Source organism: Cupressus sempervirens, chromosome 11, assembly GCF_028749045.1.
Source record: "Cupressus sempervirens isolate cs-2001-9-10 chromosome 11, ASM2874904v1, whole genome shotgun sequence".
In the NCBI taxonomy this organism is placed as follows: Eukaryota; Viridiplantae; Streptophyta; class Pinopsida; order Cupressales; family Cupressaceae; genus Cupressus; species Cupressus sempervirens.
In genome coordinates this window covers 362,220,780-362,247,351 of record NC_143128.1, presented here as the reverse complement: position 1 = coordinate 362,247,351, position 26,572 = coordinate 362,220,780, and the positions used below count along the sequence as shown (strand labels likewise).

The 26,572-nt window shown below is 33.6% G+C and overlaps 1 pseudogene; it reads left to right on the top strand.

The window, feature by feature from the left end:
- Positions 1 to 4,801: 4,801 nt before the first annotated feature.
- Positions 4,802 to 26,310, top strand: LOC149529570 (disease resistance protein Roq1-like; annotated as a pseudogene).
- Positions 26,311 to 26,572: the final 262 nt, after the last annotated feature.

Sequence of the window (26,572 nt, the reverse complement as noted above, 5' to 3'; positions counted from 1 at the left end):
ATTTGTAACTCGCATTTTTTCAATAAAAAAACAAAATAGTGGTTTGGAGTGTGCGAAGTTTTTTCTGTGTACTATCATATGCAAAGGTGTGATGGGAACCACATCTTGACGTTTATAAATGTGCATAAATAGCATCCTGCATTTAGGGCTCCGTACAATGTGGAGTATCTAAAAACCTTGATTTGGAAACCATTTTGGTACAACTATTTACAGGTGTGAGACAACTTTCGGTTACAAGTAACCTCATCAAGAAATCCTATCAGCTTATTACAAACAAGACATAGGATCATTCTGATATCATTCAACAATGTATAGTTTTGGCTATAAATAAATCAATATTTTTCTGCCATGATGGCTTATTTTCTCATTGATTTCTCTTAAAAGTGATTGAGAATGTGTCATGATTATATGGTTCAATATTATAATAAAAAAAAACATATAAATAAAAGGAATATCAATTAAAATAAGTTATAAAGTAAATACAAATATATAAATCAAGTATCAAACCTCATTTAAATAGTATATACAAAACTTGAACAATCAAATTCTATGAGAGAAAGGAAAGACTAAGTCATTATAAGAATTAAATATAAAAATAATGAGTTGGAAATGCTAGAATGAAGACCTAAATATACATTACATGAATATAATGACAACTATAATGAATTAAGCACTAAACATCTTTGTCTATACAAAACTATAAAAATAGAATAGATTGACATTTACTTGGCTATGATTAACTAGATACAAATATGGAATTCCCAAATTCAGTCATGTGCACACATAAATTTAGTTAATATTGAAACCTATTCCACTAGAGACAAATTAAGATATTGAAATGCTCAATACATCTATGATACATGAGCATACACGATCAATATGCAATAAATTCCTACATGCAAAGTGGGCTCTATTATGATTGAAAAATAAACTTGTGTATGTTATGTCTTTGCAACTCACATCTGTTGTACACTAAAATATGACCAAGGGATCATTGAGACATACAAGAGATACAGCTATGCAAAAATTGAATGGAAAATAAATTATGTAAATACTCTAATAAGAGACAAAATAACCAATAAAAACAACAAAATTCACCCTAAACGTCAAATAAATGAAGTAGCAACGAAATGCACCCAAGGACATCAAATAAATGAAGTAGAATTTAAAAACATAAAATTAAGTTTGATACAATGTTACATAATTTTAAAAAAAGGGTGTGTCTAAAGAACATAACAAATGGCACCTCTAAAAACTTCATATTTTTGTCTTTAATACTAGATATTGTGCTGACAAAAAATAAACCAAAAATTAAAGACCTGACTATAAGAAATAAGCTACAACCAAGTATGGCAACCTCTTGAGAATAAGTACAATTTAAGCTTTGGAGAGATCCTAGTGAATTGGACCTACCCTAAAACTTAGAAGATTTTACTGTGGATTTTCTTAAGGGAGAAGATGGTTTTTCTATCAAATACTCCCTATTGTCTCATTTGATGTGAGCCAGATAATAGTATATACATGGTCAAAATAGGATACAAAATGTTTGAAGCTAAGTTTTAATATTAAGGTCAAAGCTTGCAAGTCCTCCTAAAAGTAAGCTCCTTTCCTTACCTAGCAATTCATGGTCATATCCTTACAAGAGACCAATTGAAGAATATAGGATTTTTGTGTGATTTCAAATGTCCATTTTGTAAGAAATGTGAATAGATCATTGATCGTCTACTTTTTCCTTATGATTTTACATGGAGTAGTTGGTTCTTTCTTTGGAAAAAATTAAACTGGTAGATTATATTCCAAACAATAATAGAAGATATGTTTCAAAGCTACAAAGTGGTGCTAAATAATTCTATTTTCTTAAGCATTTGGCATGTGAACCCTTTAGCCCTTATTTGGGAGAAATATAAAGAACTAACCTTATTTGGGAGAAATATAAAGAACTAAATAAATAACTTTTTAGGAGAAGCTTCAAAGCCTTGATCAAGTATGAAGCAAAATTAAAATGGTTACAGTCTTAAAATTAGTGTTTTTAATAGATTTTATATCTACAATATGGAGGATAGCTTCATCCAATTGAGTTGTCCTCTTCTAAATTTTAGCCCTATAAATGTATCTAGATGGGATAATCCATACCACTTAGGAATTTTAATTAGATTGGAAGGAACTATAAAAATAATGGGTGAAAGTGCTCTTACCTCTAAAGGGAATCTAGTTTGCTCTGGTGTAAGGTGTATTTCAAAATATTAGAGGGGTTGTATTTTAGCCTAGTGTACAAAAAGAATGGTTGTCCCGACTTGACCTATGACCACCTATGATTTAGGATTCTAAATTGGTGTTGCCTATGTTTGACTTAGACTTCTGATTCAACTTTTGTCAAAATATTATGGATTTCTATTTATACTTATTAGTTGATTTTTTAGATGATTTGACTCTTTTTCATATTTTATGACTTGCTTATGTGGCACTATTTTGGGTAATGTTAGTCTTTACAAGGGCTATTAGTAATAAAAACATTATTTACAATGATTATTAGCATTGTTTTGGATCATGTTGATCTTTAAAATAGTCATTAGAGAAGCTCTATTGGTTACATTAATGAAAAAATATTTGGGCATTCCTCATGTGAACCTAGAAGGAACTCTCTCATTATCACTATTGCTATTGTCAAAGGAAAAGTGGATGAGTGGTGCATTAACAAACTAAATATGTTAATTTCAAATCTACTTGATTTTGGCCTTCGGTGGGTTTGAGTCAACAGTGAACATTTTTATTTTAGGTTGATGGACTATTCAAGGTTTTCTCATGCACTATTTATTTTACTGTATATCTTTTTGTTAAACTATTAATAGATAACTTATTATTTACCAATATAAGTACAATTCAACCTTAAAGAAAATGTAATGCACAAAAAAAGAATTGATTTATATTGTGGAATATTAATGACTTGTAAATGAGATAACCACTTGAAAAATAGTATTCATTAATAAAACTACCCAGCTAGAAATAAATTCAATCAAATCCAAGTTAGAAAAGATCTTTAGGGCATCATTCAATATGCTTTCATCCATGTATAGTATGTGCATGTGTTCTTATTTACCTTTTTACATATAAAAAGGTTCAAATAGATAAAACTTTGATAATAAGCTATAGTATAATTAATCTACTAACTACTCAAGGACATTGTTATTGTATAAGTCAAATATTCATATCCATGAAAAATACAACTCTAGAGTCTCATAATTAGTGTTTATACAATTGATAGTGCTAAAACAATCTCAATAGAATTACATTTCAATTATAGATATTATTTTTTCTTTATAATTCTATCATGCCCAAATTTTTCAAGGCAAACATACAAATAATTTTATTTTTTTGAAAGCTAAACTTAAAGAATCACATATTAACTATGTGCATATTGCAACGAAGTTATTGAATCATTTGGTGACATGATCAGATGATTTGCTCATTTGATACTTTAGTGTCACTACATAGATAATTTAATGGAAGGTAGTATAACATTTGTTGGAGTTCAGGTTATGACCCATGGGTTAGATTACAATTGCTTCCAATGTAATAAGTTAGTCTCGAGGCCTAATTGTGCATGTGTTGGTAAGCGATATCACCTTAATTCCACAACCCAACTCAAAAGTAATGTAGAATTCATAAATGTGGATTATCAAGTCCTTCAATGGGTTCTGAATTTAATCATGGCGATGTTTCAAGATAGATAATCATGTACACTCTAGTACATAAATATGTTTCCAACATGTTTAAGGCAACCTCAATACATTAATCTTTTGTTCCAAATTATCATATCTCAAAATAAATTTTTTAATGAACTCTTGTGTTCCATGGATACGTAATCCCAATGTTATTGGCTTGTATAGTGTTGTATACTATTTTTAGTATAGTATTTGACATAGGTGCATGGATTGATTATTTCACAATGGTATTATAATACCGAACCTTATGTTTCTGTATGACTACCGACCCATTAATAACATACTATTCCACACACTTTCATCTTATCTCTTAATTAAATTTTACCCATTAATTAACTTACTAAAATATTAAATCTCCTATACTTATCAACACTAACTAATCCACTTACTAATTCATTTAAATAATACTAATTACCAAAGATCTCTCTTTATTACTAACTAACTTAATACCAATAACTACTAACTAAATGATACTCCCCGCTTACCCAATTTCATATTTCTAAAAACTAACTAATAATCGGATACTACTAATCATCCACTAATATCTATTACAACATTTTTCTATTAAATATGTATTTTACATAATCTTCGTCTAATTTAATTTAAACCACTAAATACTTTACTAACATAATTTATTTTTTTATTTTTACTAACCTTACTACTAATAAAACCATATACACCCTAATTATTACTAATAACAATCTTTCAATTTACTAACAACTAATGCTAAATTACCTAATACCTAAACCCCAAAAGTGTTTTCCTTCCAATTTACTAAAGTCCATTAACTTTTCCCTATGATTAAACCACATCCTAATTATCCATCCTTGGGCTTTTAATCACAAGTCCTATTTATCTTCCTAAGACCTTGTTTTATATCCCACTAATTCTAATATAACCTAACTTAATCTAACATAGTAGCTAATTTTGTCTAACTATCTAACATTATCTAACATACTAACTAACCTACACTAATTTCTAAGCCCTAACCCCAAGACACGATGTCTATCCCAATCAACCCAATAATATATGGGCACTGGCTAAACAACCACGATATTGCACCTAGCTAAATCAACGGCATGCCTAAATCAACCCCGTTCCGTCTGCTAAAGTCACATCGTGGGACAGTAATTGCAGGGTTTCACATCAGGCATTCACGTCAGGGGTGCCATTCAGGAAGGACAGAAAGGACAGATGTGTTCAGGAAGGACAGACGCCTTCAAACATGGGATCAGCTGCAAACAAGATTGGCTGAAAAGGTGGGTAGACAAGTGTCCAAGTGGCCAAGTAGCATAGGAAGTTTAGGATGAGTTTAGTGGTAGGTTTAGGGGTAGTTTAAGGGTAGTATTAGTGTTTAGTAAATTAAAAATCATGATTAGTATATATATATATATGTGTTTTTTTATAATGCGTTGTATTTAGAGTTTTTAACATAAAGTTATTTCAGTGGGTATTTAATAATTTATAGTAGTTAGTGTGTAAGAGTTTAGGGTTAGTTGTTAGGGAATTCATTGGAATTTGTGATTTTTAATCCGAATAGTGTTAGGATATTGTTTTAAGATATGATTATATTTATTAATGTTATTAGGACAAAGATGTTAAAACAATAAAATTAAAGTTTTAAGTGGATTTTGGCTAGAAATCGCTAAGTGTTAATGTTAGTATAGGTTATAGGAAGAGGTATGTAAAGGTGAAATTGTAAGTTATTTAAAGTATTAGTTTAGTAGTTTTGTTTTTTAAATGCTTGATTCGTTAATATTTAATTATTGGATTAGTATTTAGTAGTGTTAATGTTATGCTAAGAGGATTGGATAGCTTTCAAGTTAGGTAATATTATATTGTTAAGTAACATAAGAAGTGTAGATTTAATTCTCTAGGACATTATTCTTGTAAGTTGCATTAGGTAAGCGGTATTGATTAAGACATCATGTAATCCATGTTATTTTTCAAATCAATTTATATGTAATTTAATATAGTTAAGTAAGGTTTATTAGCCCGTCAATTAGGGTTAACCATGATTGTGTCAATATAGAGGTGAGTTTCCTTCCTCGTGTTAGGAAGATGAATCATGTAAACCTAACCTTTTGAATAATAACCTAACTAACTCGAACTCGATATAAGAACTTAAAAACCCTAATTACCTCTTTGACTTATGATGTATCCATTAATTTGTGACCCTATAGTTTAATCAATTGAACTTAATCAACCCGTGCTAAGAGTTCTCATAGCACAACTTTTAGTTTCGAACTAGTGTAGTATGTTTCTATACCAACTCTACCTCATAATGCTATGTAATCGAAATTCATTTGTATTTCTAAACCCTAGAAGCATAAACAAATCCTTTTATGTTTACTTTAACCATACCTAATTACCTTTACCTTAATTGGTATATAATTAAAAACTAGGAAATAGTCATACTTGAGACTTATCAATGGTAAAGTATTACACAAATAGTAAACGTGGAGGTGGCAGTGAGTTAGCCATACAACCCTTGACATGCGTTGAGTGGATGTATTTTGGGAGGAGGGAGGTGCGATTTGGGAGGGAGTTTAGGGGAAGGTGGGGTCCACTTCCCACCTTCCAAGTGTCCTCTATGTGGGCGCCTTTCTCCATGATTTTCCATGGGATGTGGCTGCCTTGGTTTTACAGTACTTCATTGATAGGGAAAGTCAAGTCCAATAGCTTCCCTAGGCGACCTCGTCCAAATCTAGAGCATGTCATGATATATGATAGGAGGCGTTAAATGAGTAGGCCACTTGGCGTTAGGATGTGATAGGTGGAAGAGGAAATCGATTCCCTAACTCGTTATATACCCTTTCTAGTCGCCAAGCCCACCCATGTGGGCTCCCAAGCTCGCTCTATGCACCTTGAGGACTGTGAACCAATCCCAATGTCATCTCTTGGCCCTTGTGCCAAGTACAAGGAGAGTGGTCATCGATGGAGGGGGCCACTTGCTTTCTGCATACACTAAGTTTTTTTTTAAAATTTATTGTTTGTTGTTAATATATTTAACTATATGTATTTATTTTAGAGAGTCACATGTATGTTAGAGTTATTATTAACCTAGAGGCATAGAATGATTGCTCCTTGGGGATGATGTAATAATATTATTTTACACAAGTCTTAGTCACGGATTTTGTTTTTTTTTTTTAAAACCTAATTTTCTTTTTGAACTTGGGTAACGTTATGCCCATTATCTCATGGGACTTGTTCTATATATAAGATTCTTAGGAATATCCTCTAGAATATTTTATTGCTCTGTAATAGGGGAGTGGATTATTTCTCCCTTCGCATACATTTTCCAAATAGTGCAATGCTCTCTTCTAGCCTATATTTTTAACTTATCATTGTGTCCCCCTTTGATTTTTTTACTCTAGTATCTATTTGATTTGTCTTTTTTACTCAACCTTAATATTGTGGGTCTTGGCTTGGTATTCATATGACGTTATTTCAATATTCCAAAGTAAATATCTAGATTAATGAATCTATTCAAAATTACTTGAATAATGAACTTAACAGATGAAATACATCTTTTTAAAAAATCAAGCATAAATCTATTTGGTAACCTTTCTTATCATTAATAGAACTTAAGTGTCATTTCCTATCAAATAAATGCGTAATGAGATTTGTTTTCATGTACAATTTTTGTTTTTGAAAAGTAACCACTGGTATTGTTTCATTATTGAAATTAGTATGATTCTACATATACATGCTCCTTCCTTAAGTGTCAAAGCAATATATTATCCTTGGAGATGGATCCCTTTTCAATCAACTATGACTATTATGATGCAATAATCTTTCCATTCCAATGCATCTAAATGAATGTTATTGCAACTACAATGCAATTAACTATAATCATCTTCCAAGAATTATCATCCCTTCCATGAAATTACATTTCACAATGATGCACATAAAATGAAGACCTCCCTTTTACAATGCAATACACCAATGACAAAACAGTAGGTGTAGACACCTAAATTTGGTTACATCAATAGGTAATCATATTTAGTCATCTCTTAAGACGTTATTGATTAAATATTTACTATTCAGTTAATTTATCGTCATCCCTTCGTTAATTAATTAATTTAATTAACTATTGTCCAATTGATAAAATCAAATGATCACCCAAAATCAATTTATCAATTAAATCTTAATTCCTCTATTAAATTGAATAAGTCATTAAATCTACTCAATTTAATTCCATACTCCCATTTTATTGAATAAAATATTTAATAAAATATCTAAAATCCTAAGAGCTTCCCTAAACCCTATCCTAACCCCTAATCCAACCCATTCACCCATACTAACCTCACTTAGCCTCCTAACTAACCCATCCCATCAAAGCTAAATCACTTACCCCCTAACCCCCCTTCTAAGTTAATCCTAATCTCCCTCCTAAACATGTGACAACCTTAAGTAAGGGTTAAGACTTGCTAACCCAAGCCAAAGTCAACAAACTCAATCACACCTCTCACATCCTCAAAATATCTCTTACACCTCCCTTAATGACTCTTACAAAGCATTTATGGAGCCCTTATCTCTTGAGCCTCCTTTTTTGACCATCCACCTTGCCTTCCCTTCATCCAATCACCCTTTGACAAATGTCACCTCCCTATTGGTGCTAAACAAGCACAATCCATGTGTTCCCTTTTGAGTGCATCTTGACCATCCCTCATCATTTCATCATCTTGACATCTTGGCCCTCCATTTTTCCAACCCTTGGCCTATAAATTGAACCTCCTCCCTTCACAAGAGAATCCACCTTTTCATGCAAAGTTATAATGCTATTTTGAGTGCTTAGAAACTACCAAAATACCATTATAATGCTGAAATACCTTCATGACTCCTTTGTTTGAAACCCTCACCCATGCACACACTTGGTAAAAACCCCCATCCATTGGAAGCTTGAGCACAAAGTGAGCATACATCCCCTCCCATCAGGGACATAACTTCGTCATCATGAGAAGCATTTGAGGAGTTTACCATTCTTGATCTACTTTTCTTAATTATGTCTTCTTTGGTCCTATCATAAGTGTTTTCCATGTTTAGTATGGTTAAAGCTTTCATTTAATAGTTAGTTTTCGATTTGCACTACTAAACTAGGTGATACAGTAGGATCCAACTCTTACAATGCAATACACAATATCATGGGAAAAGATTTCATTCCTTCAATACCTTGCAAAATTACACATCCCTTCCCTTAGACTATGCAATCTTTCATTGCAACAACTTGAATGAGATGGAGAGAAATTCTGTAATACATGTACAATGCACAAAGAAGAGTTTTCTCCTTCAAGCAACATCTACAAGATGACCATTCCAAGCTTGTTTCTATTGCTCCCATGAGCTCAACATCTGCAAATACATCACAAAGAAAACAACAAGGACCATGGGTGTTCTCCACTCAACCATAGGCCTCCAAAGAGAACACTCCCGTGCTAGGGAAACAAGGCTCAAACTGGGGTTCACATACAATGTTGCAAAAACATATACCTTACATCTCAAAGCTTGAACAATCCCATCCCAAGGATAAATCACAAGGGTTCACCAATGAAACCATAAACATAGGGTGAAGGTGTGCTTTACAAATGAAGATTTCCATATCAAACAATACCTGCAACAAATAAATTTCATGCCCTTTCGGGGCTTCCACCATATAACAATTTCATGCCCTTTCAGGGCTTCCACAACATCCTCCATACACACTACCATCAGTTTTAACTCTCTTGGAGCCCATACTCCATCAACTTCATTTATTCCTCTTACTTTCCTTATCACCCCCAACGAGATATGAATGATCATGGCATACAATAGAGCCCATACTCCAAGGGTCTCAATACATATTCAAGCCCAACTAACCCCTTCACCTTGTACTTTTCTTCCCTTCGCAAAGGGTTTGTGAAGCCCTCACACCCATAACAACACTCATGCACAAAATCATGGAAAAAAAAAAAAAAAAGAAAGAGAATAATGAAAACCCAAACTACATGCTCATCACACACAATACAACACAACAAGATGCAAGATGATATCACACGTTTCTTCTTACAAAGGCATTCTCCTTACCTACATACCCATGAATGTAATACCAAGATTCAACTTCAAAATGGAATCAAACTAACTACATGGTAAGAACACCATTCAAACATTTACATGAATACTGCATCACAATACAATGCCATGAAATCTACTCACACTATGAACTCACACGCCTACATACTCATGAATGTAATACCATTATGCAAGTTAAAAAAAAAAAAAAAACATGGGCAAGAAGAAACCAACCTTGAATCCTTTTGCAAAATGGTAATGAATGGTTGTAGAAGAGCTCCCTCCCAAGCTTACAAACCCTGAGAGTTGACAACCCATTAATTTTCTCCCAAGCCCTCTAAAAGGCCTTCAACTTCTCACTCAACTAAAAATGGCCCAAACAAGAAGCTTCCCTTTTCTTACATCCTTGCCCCTTTCTAAAATTGTATCTTGACCAAGTGGAAGAAAACATGTGAGCTCTTCAATTTCGAAATTCTAAGAAAGGGACATGTTTGGAGGGTTCCCAAGGTCATCTAGGCCTACTAAAGGTTAAATTTAGACCCTCAACCCATAGTACTATCATGAGAGCACTTATTTTTCACCAAAATAACCCCCTAGGACCACTTTTTGATCCTTAAAAGTAAATAGGAAGTTGGAATTCGAATTTCCCTTTGATGGAGACTTCTCTTAACACTCTACCATAAGGGGTTAACTTGGGTATTGCATTGGGTTAGGTTTTAGGTTAGGTGACTTTTGTCCAAAACTCTAAATGACAAGTCATCAACACATGGACAACACAAGTGTCAAGTGACACATAAAAATAACATATTACATTTATAGTTACATGTCTCTAATTATATATGTTTTAAACTATTACACACCCATACAATTCACATTTATGAAACAAAACACATTACAATGAGGTCTGAATCTTTTCCAATGATTCACCCTTGGTTATGTCATATTTATATGGGTTTGAGCCTTGGTCCCCCGTTAAATCCCATGGTCAAATTCCTGTACACTAAACATCAAGCATCAGTAGTCCAAGAATCTCATATAAACAATATATAAATAAGTGCAATAAGTTGAACTTTCACGTTCAACCTTAGGCTTGCATATTTCATCATTTCCAATTAACTTTCCCTTTTCTAATCATTTTCTTATAAAACATTCAAAACATTAAAATACCAATCCCTACATATCAACATTGATTCTTATGTAACATTATCAGATTAACATTCTAAACAACCTCATAATCTATTTCCTATCATGGTGATGAAATATTGGATTCATGACTATTAAGTTACAAGGCATGTGAGTTGGGTTTGTTTGCATATCTAAATCTATCCTTGGGGACTAATTTTCATTTGAACATTACAATTTGACATTCAAATATTTCTATAATTTAGTTTCCATTAAAGCAATTGAAATAATTTAAAACATGAAATGAAATCATTAAATATATCAATTAGGTCCTAATATGCAGATATACGTGTGAATTATCAAAATGCAGCTATTAAAATGACATAACTCTATAGTCTCGAAAGTATATCAAAACATCAAATAAGAAGTACCATAATGCAATTATGTTGTCTATACCATGGCAGATCGGGTGAGGTCTCACAAATTCGTCCAACTTTACCTATATACTGGTACATATGATTGAAACCCACATTTGGGTTGAGAACCATTATAGTACATACAATACATTTTAATGATGCCTTTAACATCCAAGGCTATTTTCCCAATACAATTAGAGATTCAAAATATATATTAGATTACAAGTTACACGTAATTTTAATGGAAAACCTTGCAACACAACTTAAGCTAAGAATATGAAATATGGGAAAAAAATTAGAAACTATTTACTTATATTAAAAACTATATTAAAGACTATTTACTTATCTAAAATAACTAATATTTATTCAATGCTAAAAGTTTAAAATTTACAATAATGTACACATAATAATAGATAAATAGTTATAAAAGACTATACAAATATCATATAAACTAAATAATAATCTCAACGTCATAATTTAAAGAAATGACAACTCCAAAATATAGCAAACAAGAGACACAATGCGTCAACGTTCTTGTCATAATTGGAAGAGAAGGAAAATAGAGATTTATAGATAAAAAGGTATGATAGAAAGAGAGAGCTAAAAGAGAGAATGGTATTTTATTATAAGGACAAGTAAAGGTAGAATAATAGAGAGAGTTGAAGAATTTTTTTAAAATATTAATAATTATATTATTTTAAGAAATATATAAATAACAATAGAAATTTTATTATATGAATAAGTATTGATTTCTACCAATTCAATTATAAGTTGAAATATTTAATTTAAAAAAATAAATTGTTGATTACTTTATTCAAACTACCAAAATATATAGTAAGTTTGAGGTAATATTAGTTTAACGATTTGTAAAATGGTCTAAAAAAATTAGAGCAAGATTGTAAAATAGTAGTTAGTAAAACATAGGGTAAACTTAAAAAAATAACTTTTTACAATTGACAAAAATAACATCAATGTAAAACTAATAAATATATTTAAAATAAGAAATATAAAATATTTAACTCTATATTTGAACTTCGGTAAGAAAAATAAATTGTGATAATTAATATCGATTAGACATTCATTTCTGTTCCAAGTGATGTGGTGGAAGATAAAAATATTACTTTTTAAAATATCTAATGCACTTGTCAGAAATGTGGAAACGATAAAGTTGTAATTAATGCATTCATTAATGCATAATAGAGTTGTTGGAAAATATTGTATTTTTTTTGGAGAAATTGAATTTTCTCCCTACCAAAAATAGAATGGCCCAATAGAGTGAATGAAAAATGTGATTTATAAAATAATAAAAAATTAAGAAAAGCTATAAGCATTTGAAGTTTCTTTTAATTTTTTAAATCCTATGAGTTGATTGATCAATTCAATTGAAAAATTGAAGGTTATGGAAGCATGGGATGGACCATATAGACCAGGGATAACTTTAAGAAACCCCTCTTGAGAAAAATACATAAAATGCTGGCGAATTCAACATTAAATATGTAGGAAAAATTTCTAATCGAGGGCAATTTTTTCATTCTAGGCAAGGGAGAAAATTATTTTCTATTGGTGAAATTTTCCTTTCCATATCAAAACTTAATGATAACTGTGGTAATTTTTTTTTTTTAGTACACAAATAAATGTAGGCGATTTTTTTGTTGGGCATAAACATTTTTGTAATGTAAGAGACAAATTAATTATTTCATATAACTCAAAATATTAATATAGTTGGATAATATGTTAGTTTCCAAAGAGAGATTATTTTATTTTTTGGTGAATTTATAGAGTCACATGTGGTCCATAGCCCACATGGCAAGTGCACACTATACAATGTACTTATAGTATTCCAATCCATTAAGATTAAATTAATAATGTGTCATTTTTATTGCCAATTTGGTCGTCGTTACTTTTAATGTTGTCATTTTTATGGTGAAAGGATTTAATTTGGATCGTTGATGTAATATAGAAGAATGGCTTCATCTTTATTTCGGGCCCAATTTTAAACGACAGACCATAAAGTCGAAATCTTCTCGAAATTAGGACATGTGTCCCAAAGACCAAAACATAAAATAGACTATGGTTAGCTAAATGAGGATAATTGGAGACATACATCAGTAAAATGGTAAGCGATGCTCAGCCCAAGAGAAGATATTATTTTATTTTAAGGGCGAAATAACATTGTCCAATAAGAAAACATTAGGGAAATGTTGAAAAAAAATTTAAAATAATTATGTTCTAAATGTAGATTACGTTGGCGATTGCACTGGGACTTGGGACCAATTATATGTAAACTAATGAACGATTAGCCTTGGATTTTGACTCAAATTATTTAATATCTTGGCAACATGGTTGATCCCATATGCAGGTTTTATTCGCCAAATTGTGAATTCCTAAAGAGATGAAATAACCAATTGACAAAGATTCACCACTAAAAAAATCACTGATATAGACCATGTCATGGGATGGAGCATGGGTGCATGAACTGATGCAAGTCCCAAATATGTGACATCGTAGCAGTGCCAAATGCTAGGCGAGTGGGACCACAACCACACAAAGACGACAATGGCTTTCCAGGTAGGAGGATCGACTACCTGGATTGCCAAGTTTCTCAAACACTGTACCAATTCCTGCCATGCCCTGCCCCCTCAACTGATAGTCTTAGAGAGTAATAGTGCACCAACAGAATGGAGATGATTTTTCTTTTTTTTAATAAAGTATTAACATACTTCACATTGCATGGTCTTTCTTGAATAGTTTTATGATTGTTAATATAAAATTAATTTTTTATAATTGTTCATAAAATATTTTTATAATTAAATTAATTTCTATAGACTTAAATTTATGTTTTATTACTTTTTAAAATTATAAAGTATATTCATTTTATTTTATAACTTAATTTATTTTGTATTTATTAAAACATTTGTATTAATCATATAAATAGTTTCAAAATAACAATATATAAATAACATTTGTATTTATTGCAATAATAAATTTATTTTATAATTTTACAAATATTTAATAAAAATAAAGATTATTATTTTTTGATTAAAATGAATTGTCAAGAACTTATTACTTTTATATTTAATATTATTTATTAAAACATTACATTCAAATTTAATTTTTTTTAATCTTATTAAAAAGAAATTGTTTGTAATACTTTATTATAAACTTTGCTAGCTAAATAAATAAATAATTTTGTTTAATACTAGCAAAATTTATAATGAAGTATTAAAAATGATTTCTTAATACTAGCAAAATTTATCTAATCATTTTTCAATTACACTAAAAGATTTTTTTTTTTTTCATTTTCTAAATTTTAAGTTTATTTTGGAGTGGTTCAAATATTTTAATTAATAATCATATAAATAATTAAGAAGTAATTATTTTCGTTTATGTGTAAACTTTTAAGTATTTTACTTTTTAGAAAAAAAAAAAGTTTTAAATGGTTTAATTATTAAAATATATAAATAATATATAAAAATTTAATTAAAAATTATTCGTATCTATTTATTTGTGAAATATATAATTAGTATTAATTTAATTGAAATAATTGTGATAGATAAAAATTTTGATTGAATTAAATAATAAAATTTAACAAATAAAGATATAATAAAAAATTTATGTAAATTCTATAATCATTAAAGGTGCTTCATTGTTCTAATTTTCATCATCTTTGAACTTGACATTTCCATTGTTTTTGTCCTTTATGAGATGGTGAATATATTAAGTTATGTAAATAATATAGTCACGATTTAAATAAAATTTATATAACTTAATATAGTCTTGATTTTTGAAAAAATCTTCCAAAAAAATGTTGTAGCTTCAACCAACTTGAATATTAATAGATTTGAGTTCATTTTTTCAAAAATTTATTAATTTTTTATATCAAATTAAAGATATTAATTTTAATTAGCTTTATTATGAATTAGAATTTTATTAAATTCAAATATTTTTTGTAAAATTTAACTAAAATATTTGTTCTAAAAAATAAAGCACTACAAATTTAGAAAATGAAAAAAAAAAGATCTTTTAGTGTAATTGAAAAAGATTAGATAAATTTTGCTAGTATTAAGAAATCGTTTTTAATACTTTACTATAAATTTTGCTAGTATTAAACAAAATTATTTATTTATTTAGCTAGCAAAATTTATAATCAAGTAATACAAACGATTTCTTTTTAATAAGATTAAAAAGAAATTAAATTTGAAAATGTAATGTTTTATTAAATGATATTAAATATAAAAAGTAATAAGTTCTTGACAATTCATTTTAATCAAAAAATAATAATCTTTATTTTTATTAAATATTTGTAAAATTATACAATAAATTTATTATTGCAATAAATACAAATGTTATTTCAATAAATAAAAACGTTATCTATATATTGTTATTTTGAAACTATTTATACAATTAATACAAATGTTTTAATAAATACAAAATAAATTAATTTATAAAATAAAATGAATATACCTTATAATTTAAAAAAGTAATAAAACATAAAATTAAGTCTATAGAAATTAATTTAATTATAAAAATATTTTATAAACAATTATAAAAACTTAATTTTATATTAACAATCGTAAAACTATTCAAGAAAAACTATGCAATGTGAAGTATGTTAATACTTTATAAAAAAAAAAAGAAAAATCATCTCCATTCTGTTGGTGCACGATTTACTCTCTACACTGTCAGTGGAGGGGCCAGACATGGTAGGAATTGGCACGACGTTTGAGAAACTCAGTGATCCAAGTAGTCGATCCTCCTGTCTAAGTAGTCGTTGCCCATAAAGACTCAAACCTTGGCATGTACTCTTTAAGCCAGGCCGCTAAGCACAACTCCTATTAAAATTGAAAGTTTCAATTTCGTACATTTGGCCTTCTCTGTCCTATTCTAATATTCCAAGTTGTTGAATGCAGGAAAGTTCGTGGAAGGAGCACCATTTGTAAGAAGAATGAAATATTAGAGTCCGAAACAACAACTATTAGTTTCTGTTGGCATTTAGAATATGTGTACCATTTCAAATGCCTATAGCCATCCGTTTTCTATCGTCCTTTAACCTTCTTTTCTTTAATTATTGAGGCCAATAGTCATGGCCTTCCCCAATAATGTTTACAGCTGTCACCAAGTATTTTCTGCTAAACTTCTCTCTGTTTTTAATTTTTTTTCTTTATTATTATTATTATTATTATTTTTTAATCCCAAGGCTACCAAATTTTGTAAGATTGGATTGGATGCATTTAAAAGCATTCTATTCCATTTCTCTTTAGTTCAATTTCCCATATGTTAGTTTTGTTAGCTGTGGACAGCTGTTTGTCCATTTGCTATTATTTAGCAAGTAATTGTTTTGCTAACTAATTGGTTAGATTGGAAACAAATATTTGTTAATTAATTGACCACTTTTGGAAACAACTAGATACCGACTTGGTTAGGGTTGTTAAGTTGTTTTAATCTCAACCGTCGATTGTAAATCAATCTCGGCCGTTGGTTTACCAACAGGAGTAGTATAACAGGAGGTCAGGGGGGCATTTGGAGAACATGAAGTTTGGAGAAACGTTTGCAATGTTAGCAAATAGTCTTGCAGTGTTAGCAAGGGCGCAATGTTAGCATGGGAATAGCAGTGGGGAATATCAGCGGGATAAATTAGGAGGTTGTCGAAATTCTGCCACTAAGAGGCAAGGAATTTTGTATCTCTTGATTTGTTGAAGTTTAATATAATTTCTCATCTGTAGAACTAGTTTTCCCTTAGGAGTTTTTCCGAGAACAATTTGTCCGAAAATATTGTGTTCATTGTGTTGCGCATTTCTTTCCGTATTTTATAAGTGAAGTTGCAGTTGTGTTATTTTTCGATATCAACTGAAATTTTATATTCAACAGTTTAATAATCGTTTATGATAGGAAATTAATAATCAGTAATTGCAATAGTTAAATTTTTCACACCATTCACCCCACTCCAAAAAAGAGACATGAATGTGGTTTCTCACTATTTTTAAGAACTTAATCTTTGTCCTGTGTAGCTGCCAGGCATTCTTTGAAGATTTGCATTTATATTTTTGATAGTTAATGATAAATTCATTTCCCCTGCCCATTCTTTCTCTGAATTCAGTGATCACTCCTCTGCCAGTCTCCAATTACGTTTAAACACTAGTGGAAATTTGTGTCAGTTCAGTGTTTAGTATTTTTTTCAGTTCTTTCTCTTCGATGGAAAATCCATCCACTTTCGTGCCTCGGGGACACCCAAAAAATGCTTTCAGTGGAATTGCAGCGGAAGCATCTTCAACATCGACGAAGAAGGGGCATTGGTGTAAATAAACCAAGAATGCGAAAGAAAAATATAGAATAGCAAAAATGCATAAACACAGAGTTTATTGTGGTTCACCACAAATCATGGCTATGTCCACACTGAGAGTAGAGGAATTATATTAAAGAGAAAACCAATTGAGTTTACAATACATGCGATCAGCATTTATAGATCACAAATGATCAGCTGAAGAGACAAAATAAATGGAGGGAAAAACACAAGTGTCTGTTGGCCTTCACAATTCAACAAATTGCCCACCTGAAGACAACAGATACACTAGCAGATCATCCATTCCCCCTCTACATGCTGACTTACTTCTTTTTAACAAGGCCAAGAGAAGTCCTGGTACATTCAAACTTCTCCTTGGCAACAACCTTCGTCAACATGTCTGCTGGATTGATCTTGGTATCAATTTTGGCAACCTTCAGTTTGCCTTCTGCTATCACATAACGAACATAGTGAGCATGCTTGTCAATATGTTTGGAGCATCGCTGAGAGGAATGATTGTGAACCATAAAAATCGCACTCTGACTATCTGAAAATAAAACATAATCATCTTGTTGCCAATGTAAATTGCTGAATAAGCGTTGCAACCAAATCATCTCTCTAGCCCCTTCGGAAAGAGCCAAGTATTTGGCTTCAGTAGAAGAAAGTGCAACACAATGTTGTAGTCTTGAGGCCCAACTAATGGCAGCCCTGACAAATGTGAAAGCATAACCAGTAGTAGACCTGCACTTTTCTCGATCTCTGGCAAGATCTGAGTCACTGAATCCTTGCAGCTGAGTATGACTTCTACCAAAACACAATGCATAATCAGAAGTACCCTTGAGATACTGCAATATCCATTTCACTGCTTCCCAATGAGGTTTCTCGAAATTGCTCATGTATCTACTAACTACTCCCACCGCATGAGCAATGTCGGGACGTGTAGAAACCATAGCGTACATTAAGCTACCAACTGTTGATTTATAAGGAACATTAATCATAAAATCCTTCTCATCTTGTGTTCTGGGACACAATTCAGAACTGAGGCAGAAATGAGGAGCAAGAGGAATAGGAACGTGTTTAGCTTCAGCCATGCCAAACCGTTCTACAACTTTGTCAATGTATGATTTTTGTGACAAAGTCAACGTCCTTTTCTGTCTATCTCTTGTAATAGTCATCCCAAGAATCTTTTTGGCTGCTCCTAAATCTTTCATGGCAAACCGAGAAGCTAACTCTTTCTTTAGCTGGTGTATTATTTGAGGAAAAGTACCAGCAACTAGTATGTCATCAACATAAAGTAACAGAATAACAAACTCACCACTAGGAAGTCTTTTATAATAGACACAAGGATCTGATTCGCATCGAGTGAAGTTATGCTCAGCCATGAACCGATCAAACTTAATGTACCATTGTCTTGGAGCTTGTTTGAGCCCATACAAATTCCACTTCAGCCGACAATAGAGATGTTCTTTCCCCTTTTGAACAAAGCCTTCAAGCTGTTCCATGTACAATTCTTCATTGATGTCACCATGTAGAAAAGTTGTCTTGATCAACATCAAGCTGTTCGAGCTCAAGATCCTAAATGGCTACCAATCCCAAAACTGCTTGGATTGTAGTCATTCGAACAACAGGTGAGAAAATATCTTCAAAATCTAAGCCCTTTTTCTGAGCATATCCTTTGACAACTAATCGAGCACGGTATCTCTTTCTTCCGTTGTCTTTTTCTTTCACCTTATATACCCAACGGTTTTTCAAAGCTTTCCAGTTGGGTGGAAGTGGAACTAAGTCCCATGTTTTATTTGCTTTAAGAGAGTTCATCTCTTCTTCCATTGCAATCATCCACTAGTTTTTATCAGTACTGTTGCAGACATCTTTGAAATTAGCCGGCTTTACTTGATCAGAGATTAAAATCTCAGGGTCTACCTCCTCAGAATAAAGAAGCTCATAATCTGAATATTTTGCAGGCATTTTTCTCTGCCTTGTAGACCTCCTCAATTCAATTGTAGAATCCTTTATTTTATCTTGACTAGAGTTAATTGTAGAAGGAACCAATTCAAATGGGGAATCTATGACTGAGATTCTTCTTTTATTTGCTACTGCCAAAGGAGAGGAATTCCCAATATCACAATCTGAGATGTGAGTAGAAAAACCAGAGGTGTGAGGCGGTAAAGACATAGCTATAGAGGTTTTTGAAACCATGTTTCCATCCTCAAAGATGCGGTTGTTTTGACTTCCAATTCCCAATGGTGAAGCAGACTCGACTGGAGTGTTAGGCAACAGTCCATCAACATGTTCAAACACAGTATGATAATTCTGCTGTGTACTGCTTGGGCCAAAGGAAGTAACACCTGCGTGCTGCTCACAAAACATGTTTTGTCCTTTTGTGGTAGCCAAATCTAATCCAAGCTGCTATAATTGGCCACCATGAGAAGAGATTCCCCTTCCCTCATGCTCTACCGTTGTTTGGTTCCCTTCCACGGAGTGATGAAGAGTATTATGTGAACCGGAATTTGAAATATATGGAGGAGCCCGTGTGTTATGTTGACAATTGAAGCCCTCAAACCCGCAGACAGTCTGCTCAAAAGTGTGAGATTCATCAATCCCGTGAGACTCAGTGATACCTCTTTCATCGTTGACAGGAGTATTGTGAAGCTGCTGCTGTAAGAAGGCAAGAAGAGATCGGTGATGACATATTCAAGGAAAATCATGCTCACAGGGATGATGCTTCTATTCACAATGATACAGAGCCGTTTTATCACATACATGGAGTTGTTTTTATTCCTGGTGCCTCCAGTCGAGCAGTAGAGCTTTTTGATTATGGAGGCAATCAACGTCTGGTTTCTTCTAGTTGCCCCCCTCATACAAGCCCGCTGAATCCCACCATATTGGGAATTTGAAATTGTAGGGCTCATTTGCCATTGCACCAAAAGCCATGACTGTTAGTGAACATGGAACACCACATAATTAACCACCTATGGGCAGGGGAGCACGTCGCATCACCCAACAATCTCCACCTCGACGCGCATACCAGGTGCTTACGCGAGTCGAGAAGGCACCAGAGAGATTTGAACCCACGACCAAGCCAAAACCAGACTCTGATACCAATTGTAAATAAACCAAGAATGAGAAAGAAAAATACAGAACAGCAAAAACGCATAAACACAGAGTTTATCGTGGTTCACCACAAATCGTGGCTATGTCCACACTGAGAGCAGAGGAATTATATTAAAGAGAAAATCAATTGAGTTTACAATACATGCGATCAGCATTTATAGATCACAAATTATCAGCTGAAGAGACAAAATAAATGGAGGGAAAAACACAAGTATCTGTTGGCCTTCACAATTCAACAATTGGGACGTGTTCATTAATCATCGAGGCTGTGATGTTAAGCACAAATTAGCCAGTACCATCCACCACACCTTAGATCTGCTTGGCGTGCATGCTTTTCTAGATGAAAATGAGCTCCATTTGGGAGATTCCATACCAGAGGAGATACAGGACGCGATGCGCTCTACCAGACTTCATATTGCTATCTTCTCAGAGAGGTACGCAGAATCTCCCTGGTGTCTGGCCGAGCTTGCATTTATGGTTCAATCTGGCACCAAAATACTTCCCGTCTTCTATCATGTCAAACCCGACGATCTCCGATGGGTGGGGAAGGGGAACGGGTGTTATGCTCCCGCGTTTTCCCAACACAAAAAGAAGCGCAGATACTTCTCAGCCATGCTGGATGACTGGAAAAGCGCCCTGCAGAAGGTCTCATATCTCCCTGGTTACATGCTCGACAGCCATAATGAGTAAGTTATGCAATTTCCCGCCTTAATTCCCATGTTTCATCTAATCATTTGCATGGTACATATATTTTTCTGCCGTAGAAGTTTGTTTCATCGTATTTCCTTTCGTTTGTAAATGGATAGTGACGAGGGGAAGCTTCTGAAGAGCATTGTGAATTCGGTTCTGGGAAGAATTGATAAGGTGCCTCTGGAGGTAGCCAAACATCCAGTTGCAATGGATGAGATCGTACAAAGGTTTGAAAGAAGTATTAAGAGTCGGGGTGAGCAGCATGCACAGATTGTGGGAATATTAGGGTTTGGCGGCTCCGGAAAAACTACACTGGCAACAGAGCTTTATAACAGGAAATGCTCTTCCTTCAATCGCTCCTGTTTTCTGCATGATGTGCGAGATGCCGCATCCAAGAACGCTCTGCATGCCAAACAGAAGAGACTGCTGGAGGATCTCCGTATAGAAAATGTTAAATCCTTTGACAATTATAAGGAAGGCAAGGCAATTTTAGCAGATCGGTTGAACAGTGTTTGCTTTCTCGTAGTTTTGGATGATGTGAACCACGAGGATCAAGTGAATGCTCTGTTGCCCCCATGGGAGAGCCTCGGATCGGGTAGTCCGATCATTGTCACAACCCGGGAAGGCAGAGTACTTACAAAATGCGGCATCACATCCATCTACACAATGCAACCACTGCAACATCTTCACGCCAAACAACTCTTCTCTTGGCACGCCTTCTTGCAGCCTTCCCCACAAGAAGACTATGATGAATTAGTTGAACTTTTCTTAGGAGCTTGTAGCGGATTGCCCTTGTCTCTCAAGGTCACTGGGGGGCAGCTTTATGGAAGAAAATCCACGGAATACTGGTATGCTCAGCTGAATAAGATTGGGAAAGCATTGCCAGAGGATATCAAGGCCATTTTAAAAGTAAGCTTCGATGCCCTCGATCCAGATGAGCAAAATGTATTCTTGCATATTGCTTGTTTTTTCATAGGCGAGGAGACAAGATCGGCCATGCATGCGTGGGATGTTGGCAGTATTAATTTCTCCCACCATCCACAGCCGCAGAGCCGTCCACAACCACAGACAAACAGTCGCATAGAGCCGCCCAAGGTCATTTCAGAATCAGTCTTCAACTACCAGTAGTTGCATATATTAATTGATATATATTAATATTATATGTCATGCAATACATGTGTTTGATATTCTAGAGAGTTCTCAGACTTCTATAAATAGAGGCATTATGTAAAGATTTGAGTATCAGATGTTTATCTGATCATGGTGGATCAGTAGAGCCCATTTTGGGTTTCTCATTGTGGATCATGAGTGGATGGAATGCTGTAGCATTCTATGGATTTGTAATGGAGTTTAGTTATGTTAATGAGTATGAAGTGTTGTAGCACAACTTGATGTCTTCATGTTTGTCTTTGATCCACTCTATCCACCTCCTTCAAGTGGTATCAGAGCTAATGGAATATGATCCTAGAGATTGTGGAGAGCTCAAGAAGTTTTAAAATTGGTGAAGAGTGTTGTGGCAACGTAACCCAACAAGCAATGGCATTTGAAGTTATCTTCTACGAGAATAAAGAGAAGAACAAATTAAGAGACTGCTACGACAAACATTGAAGCCATGGAAAGAAGGAAGTCAAAGTTGAAGTGTGTTTGAGTTAGCATTGCGCGACGTTGTCATTCATAGATTCAAAGCATATGGAGCATCTTTGTGCAAGCAGGAGTGCCAAAGAATGCATACACATGACATGGAAGATATTGATCATGGAAATTTTTATTATGTTTGTGTTTGAAATATGTGTGTTAATTGTTATGCATTAGTTGTTAAAGTTAAGTTAGTTATCTTAGGTGTAATAAAAGGTGAGATGGTGTGTTAAAGCTTGTTGTCATAGTGCAAAGGTCTCTGTGTGTGCTGATTTGGAGTTTAAGTGTTGGAATCTGGATAAGAAAATGTTTAAGGCTTTGTCATATCAAATGTGGTCATGTAATAGTAGATTGCTGAATTGATATCCCCCAATGAAGTGATGGAGATTGAATGAGAATTGTTTGTTAATAAGCTATTGTAAAGGGTGCATTATCGATTGTACCTGAAACCCTAGAGTTTGACTGAATGTATTGATGAACCATGTATCTGAAAAGGATTCCTATAGAACTGGCGAGTACAGCGGTTGGGCACCCATGTATCTCGGTAGATGGATTTCTTTTTATATGGACTCAATAATTAGTTTGATGCAGATACAAAAGAGAAAGGCCTAGAGTGAGGATAGTTTCCCTATAGTGATGATTCGTGGTCAGTAGAACCAATGAATGCTTGGTTTGTAAACCATTGGAGTGCAAAGTTTATGGTGATCTTGAAACCATTTGTGTGATATTTGTGGAGTTCGTGGTGAGCTTGGAACCACTTCAGAATTGCATTGGTTAGTGGTAAGCCGTAAAACCCGAAGTAATTATAATGAGGGAAAACAATATAAATGCAGTAGCATTAGTGGAAGAAATTAAGGGGGAGTATTGGCAGTATTAATTTCTCCCACCATCCACAGCCGCAGAGCCGTCCACAACCACAGACAAACAGCCGCATACAGCCGCCCAAGGTCATTTCAGAATCAGTCTTCAACTACCAGTAGTTGCATATATTAATTGATATATATTAATATTATATGTCATGCAATACATGTGTTTGATATTGTAGAGAGTTCTCAGACCTCTATAAATAGAGGCATTATGTAAAGATTTGAGTATCAGATGTTTATCTGATCATGGTGGATCAGTAGAGCCCATTTTGGGTTTCTCATTGTGGATCATGAGTGGATGGAATGCTGTAGCATTCTATGGATTTGTAATGGAGTTTAGTTATGTTAATGAGTATGAAGTGCTGTAGCACAACTTGATGTCTTCGTGTTTGTCTTTGATCCACTCTATCCACCTCCTTCAGGATGGATTGGGTTCAGGGTGAGTGGTCTTTGTAGTTTGGAAACGCTCGTGAACAAGTGCCTTGTGGAAGTGGACAAGGAAGGGCGTATGAGGATGCACGATCACCTCAGGGATTTGGGAAGGGGCATCGCATCTACAAGATCACCATCATGATTCTGGTTTGACAGACAGATAGTGTTGTTCATATTCAGGTAAAATTATATCTTATCTGCCATTGATCAGTATAGCAGGGAAACCTTGTTTTCCCATCAAGTCTTTCTTTTGTTATTTTTCCCCAAGCTGCACTTTTGAAGTTACTTTGCTATTTTTTTTTTCCACTTAGCAAGAAATGCCAATTCGGGGGATAATGGCCGCTTCCACGGTTGATCGTTGGAGATCATTCAACCGTCTTGATTTAACACCGCCTTTCAAGGAGTACATGGAGATGATGAGAAACTCAAACCTTAGGGATGGATTGCAACTTCTTGCTATTGCAGGAAATGATTTTACCCGGGAATGTGGAGAGCTATCAAGAGGCCTTTTGTGGCTTTAATGGTTTGAGTTTCTGCACAGAAATATTTCGTTGTGGCTCTCATTGGAGAATACTAGAGTTCTAGATATTTTCAATGCTCAGAATTTGGAAGCATTGTGGGATGACGAGCGTGTAACCCTGGGGTCTGATGGGGGGCTTGCGCTCTATATTTAAGGAGCTCGAGGTCCCATGATAATATTTTGGGGGGTTAAAGCTTAATTTGGAATATTTTCCTATTAACTAGGAGCCCCTACTTTTTAGTTGAGCGGATGCAAAAGGGGGGGCGGGGTAAATAGCCCCTACTGTTGAAGGAAGAATTCTGCCACTTGGCAAGAACCTACCCTTTATTTTCCCTCCAAATTGAAATCATCCTTCCAAATATTCTAAAAACAACAATTTATATTTTTAATATTTCCTTCAATTTAGGACCTAATTTTTTAAAGCACATTTATATGTAATGTCCATGGGACCACTCCCCTTTAAATGTTCCTAAAAAAGCTCAGCGACACCTGCTCTATTTTTAAGCAAGCGGGTGCCCATGGGACCCCAGCCTAAGAAAGCTTTTTTCAATTAGAGAGAATGATGATGTTTTTCTTTTGAATGTTTTTGGCGCTTGACTGAATGCAATTGAAAATTGGTTGTGTGCAGCCTCCTCTGCAATTGAGGGAGTTGGTAATTCATAATGGCCCCAAGCTCCAAAGTCTTCCTAGGTCAATAAAACATCTCAAGCATTTGAAATGTCTATCCTTAGTTTGTAGGGATCTTTTTGACATATCATTTCTACATAGCTTGCAAGAAGAGTTTTGTCGACTTGAGTTGCTAGAGCATTTAGTCTTAAATAGATGCGACAAGCTATCAAGTCTACCAAACTGTTTTGGGGATTTGCTAAATCTGCGACATTTAGAATTGAGTGGGTGTAGGAATTTAAAGATGTTGCCAGAGTCTTTTAAGTAGCTGATACGCCTCGAATATCTCAATTTATCTTGTTGTGTGGAGCTCCCCTTAGAGTTAGATATTCTAGAAAACATGGCAAACATCAAGGTTTTTTATGTCAGCGGGTGCATAAAACTAGAAACATTAATGTCTCTGGTAAAGCTCAATTTATCATGCACTCAAGGGTTAAGGGAATTACCAGCTAGCATCGATCAACTACGAAAGTTGGAAGAAGTCAAAATTTATGGGTTGTCATTGTTGAAAACGTTGTCGATTTGTTTTGAAAACTTGTCCAGCTTGGTCACTCTTACACTTGAACACTGTGATCAGCTATATGAGCTACCAAGTTTGGGAGGATTAGTTAGCTTGGTCACTCTTGTAATTTATAGATGTCAAGAGTTATATGAGATGCAGAGTTTGGGAGGATTAGTTTCCTTACAAACTCTGCATGTCAAGGAATGTTATAAATTAAAGAAGATAGAAGGTTTAGAACATTTGATGTCACTGGAGGATTTGAGATTATGGACAAACTGGATGGACTACAGAGGCTGAATCTGAGAAAAAAAAACATATCAGCTTTTGAGGCTTGCATTCAAAGCATACAGATGGAGGTAATAAAGATTCCTAGAGATATGAAATAGTTATTCTAAAAGTTTAATTGTTGATTTGCTTAACTGAAGAGTTCTGTAATTGTTTGCAGATGTACTCACCATGGGAAATGACATTTTGTGGAAGGATCTTTCCTCGTGTTCACTCCATTATGGACTCCTTCACTTTGTTGGAATATTTAATGCTATTGACATTTTCCCCTGGA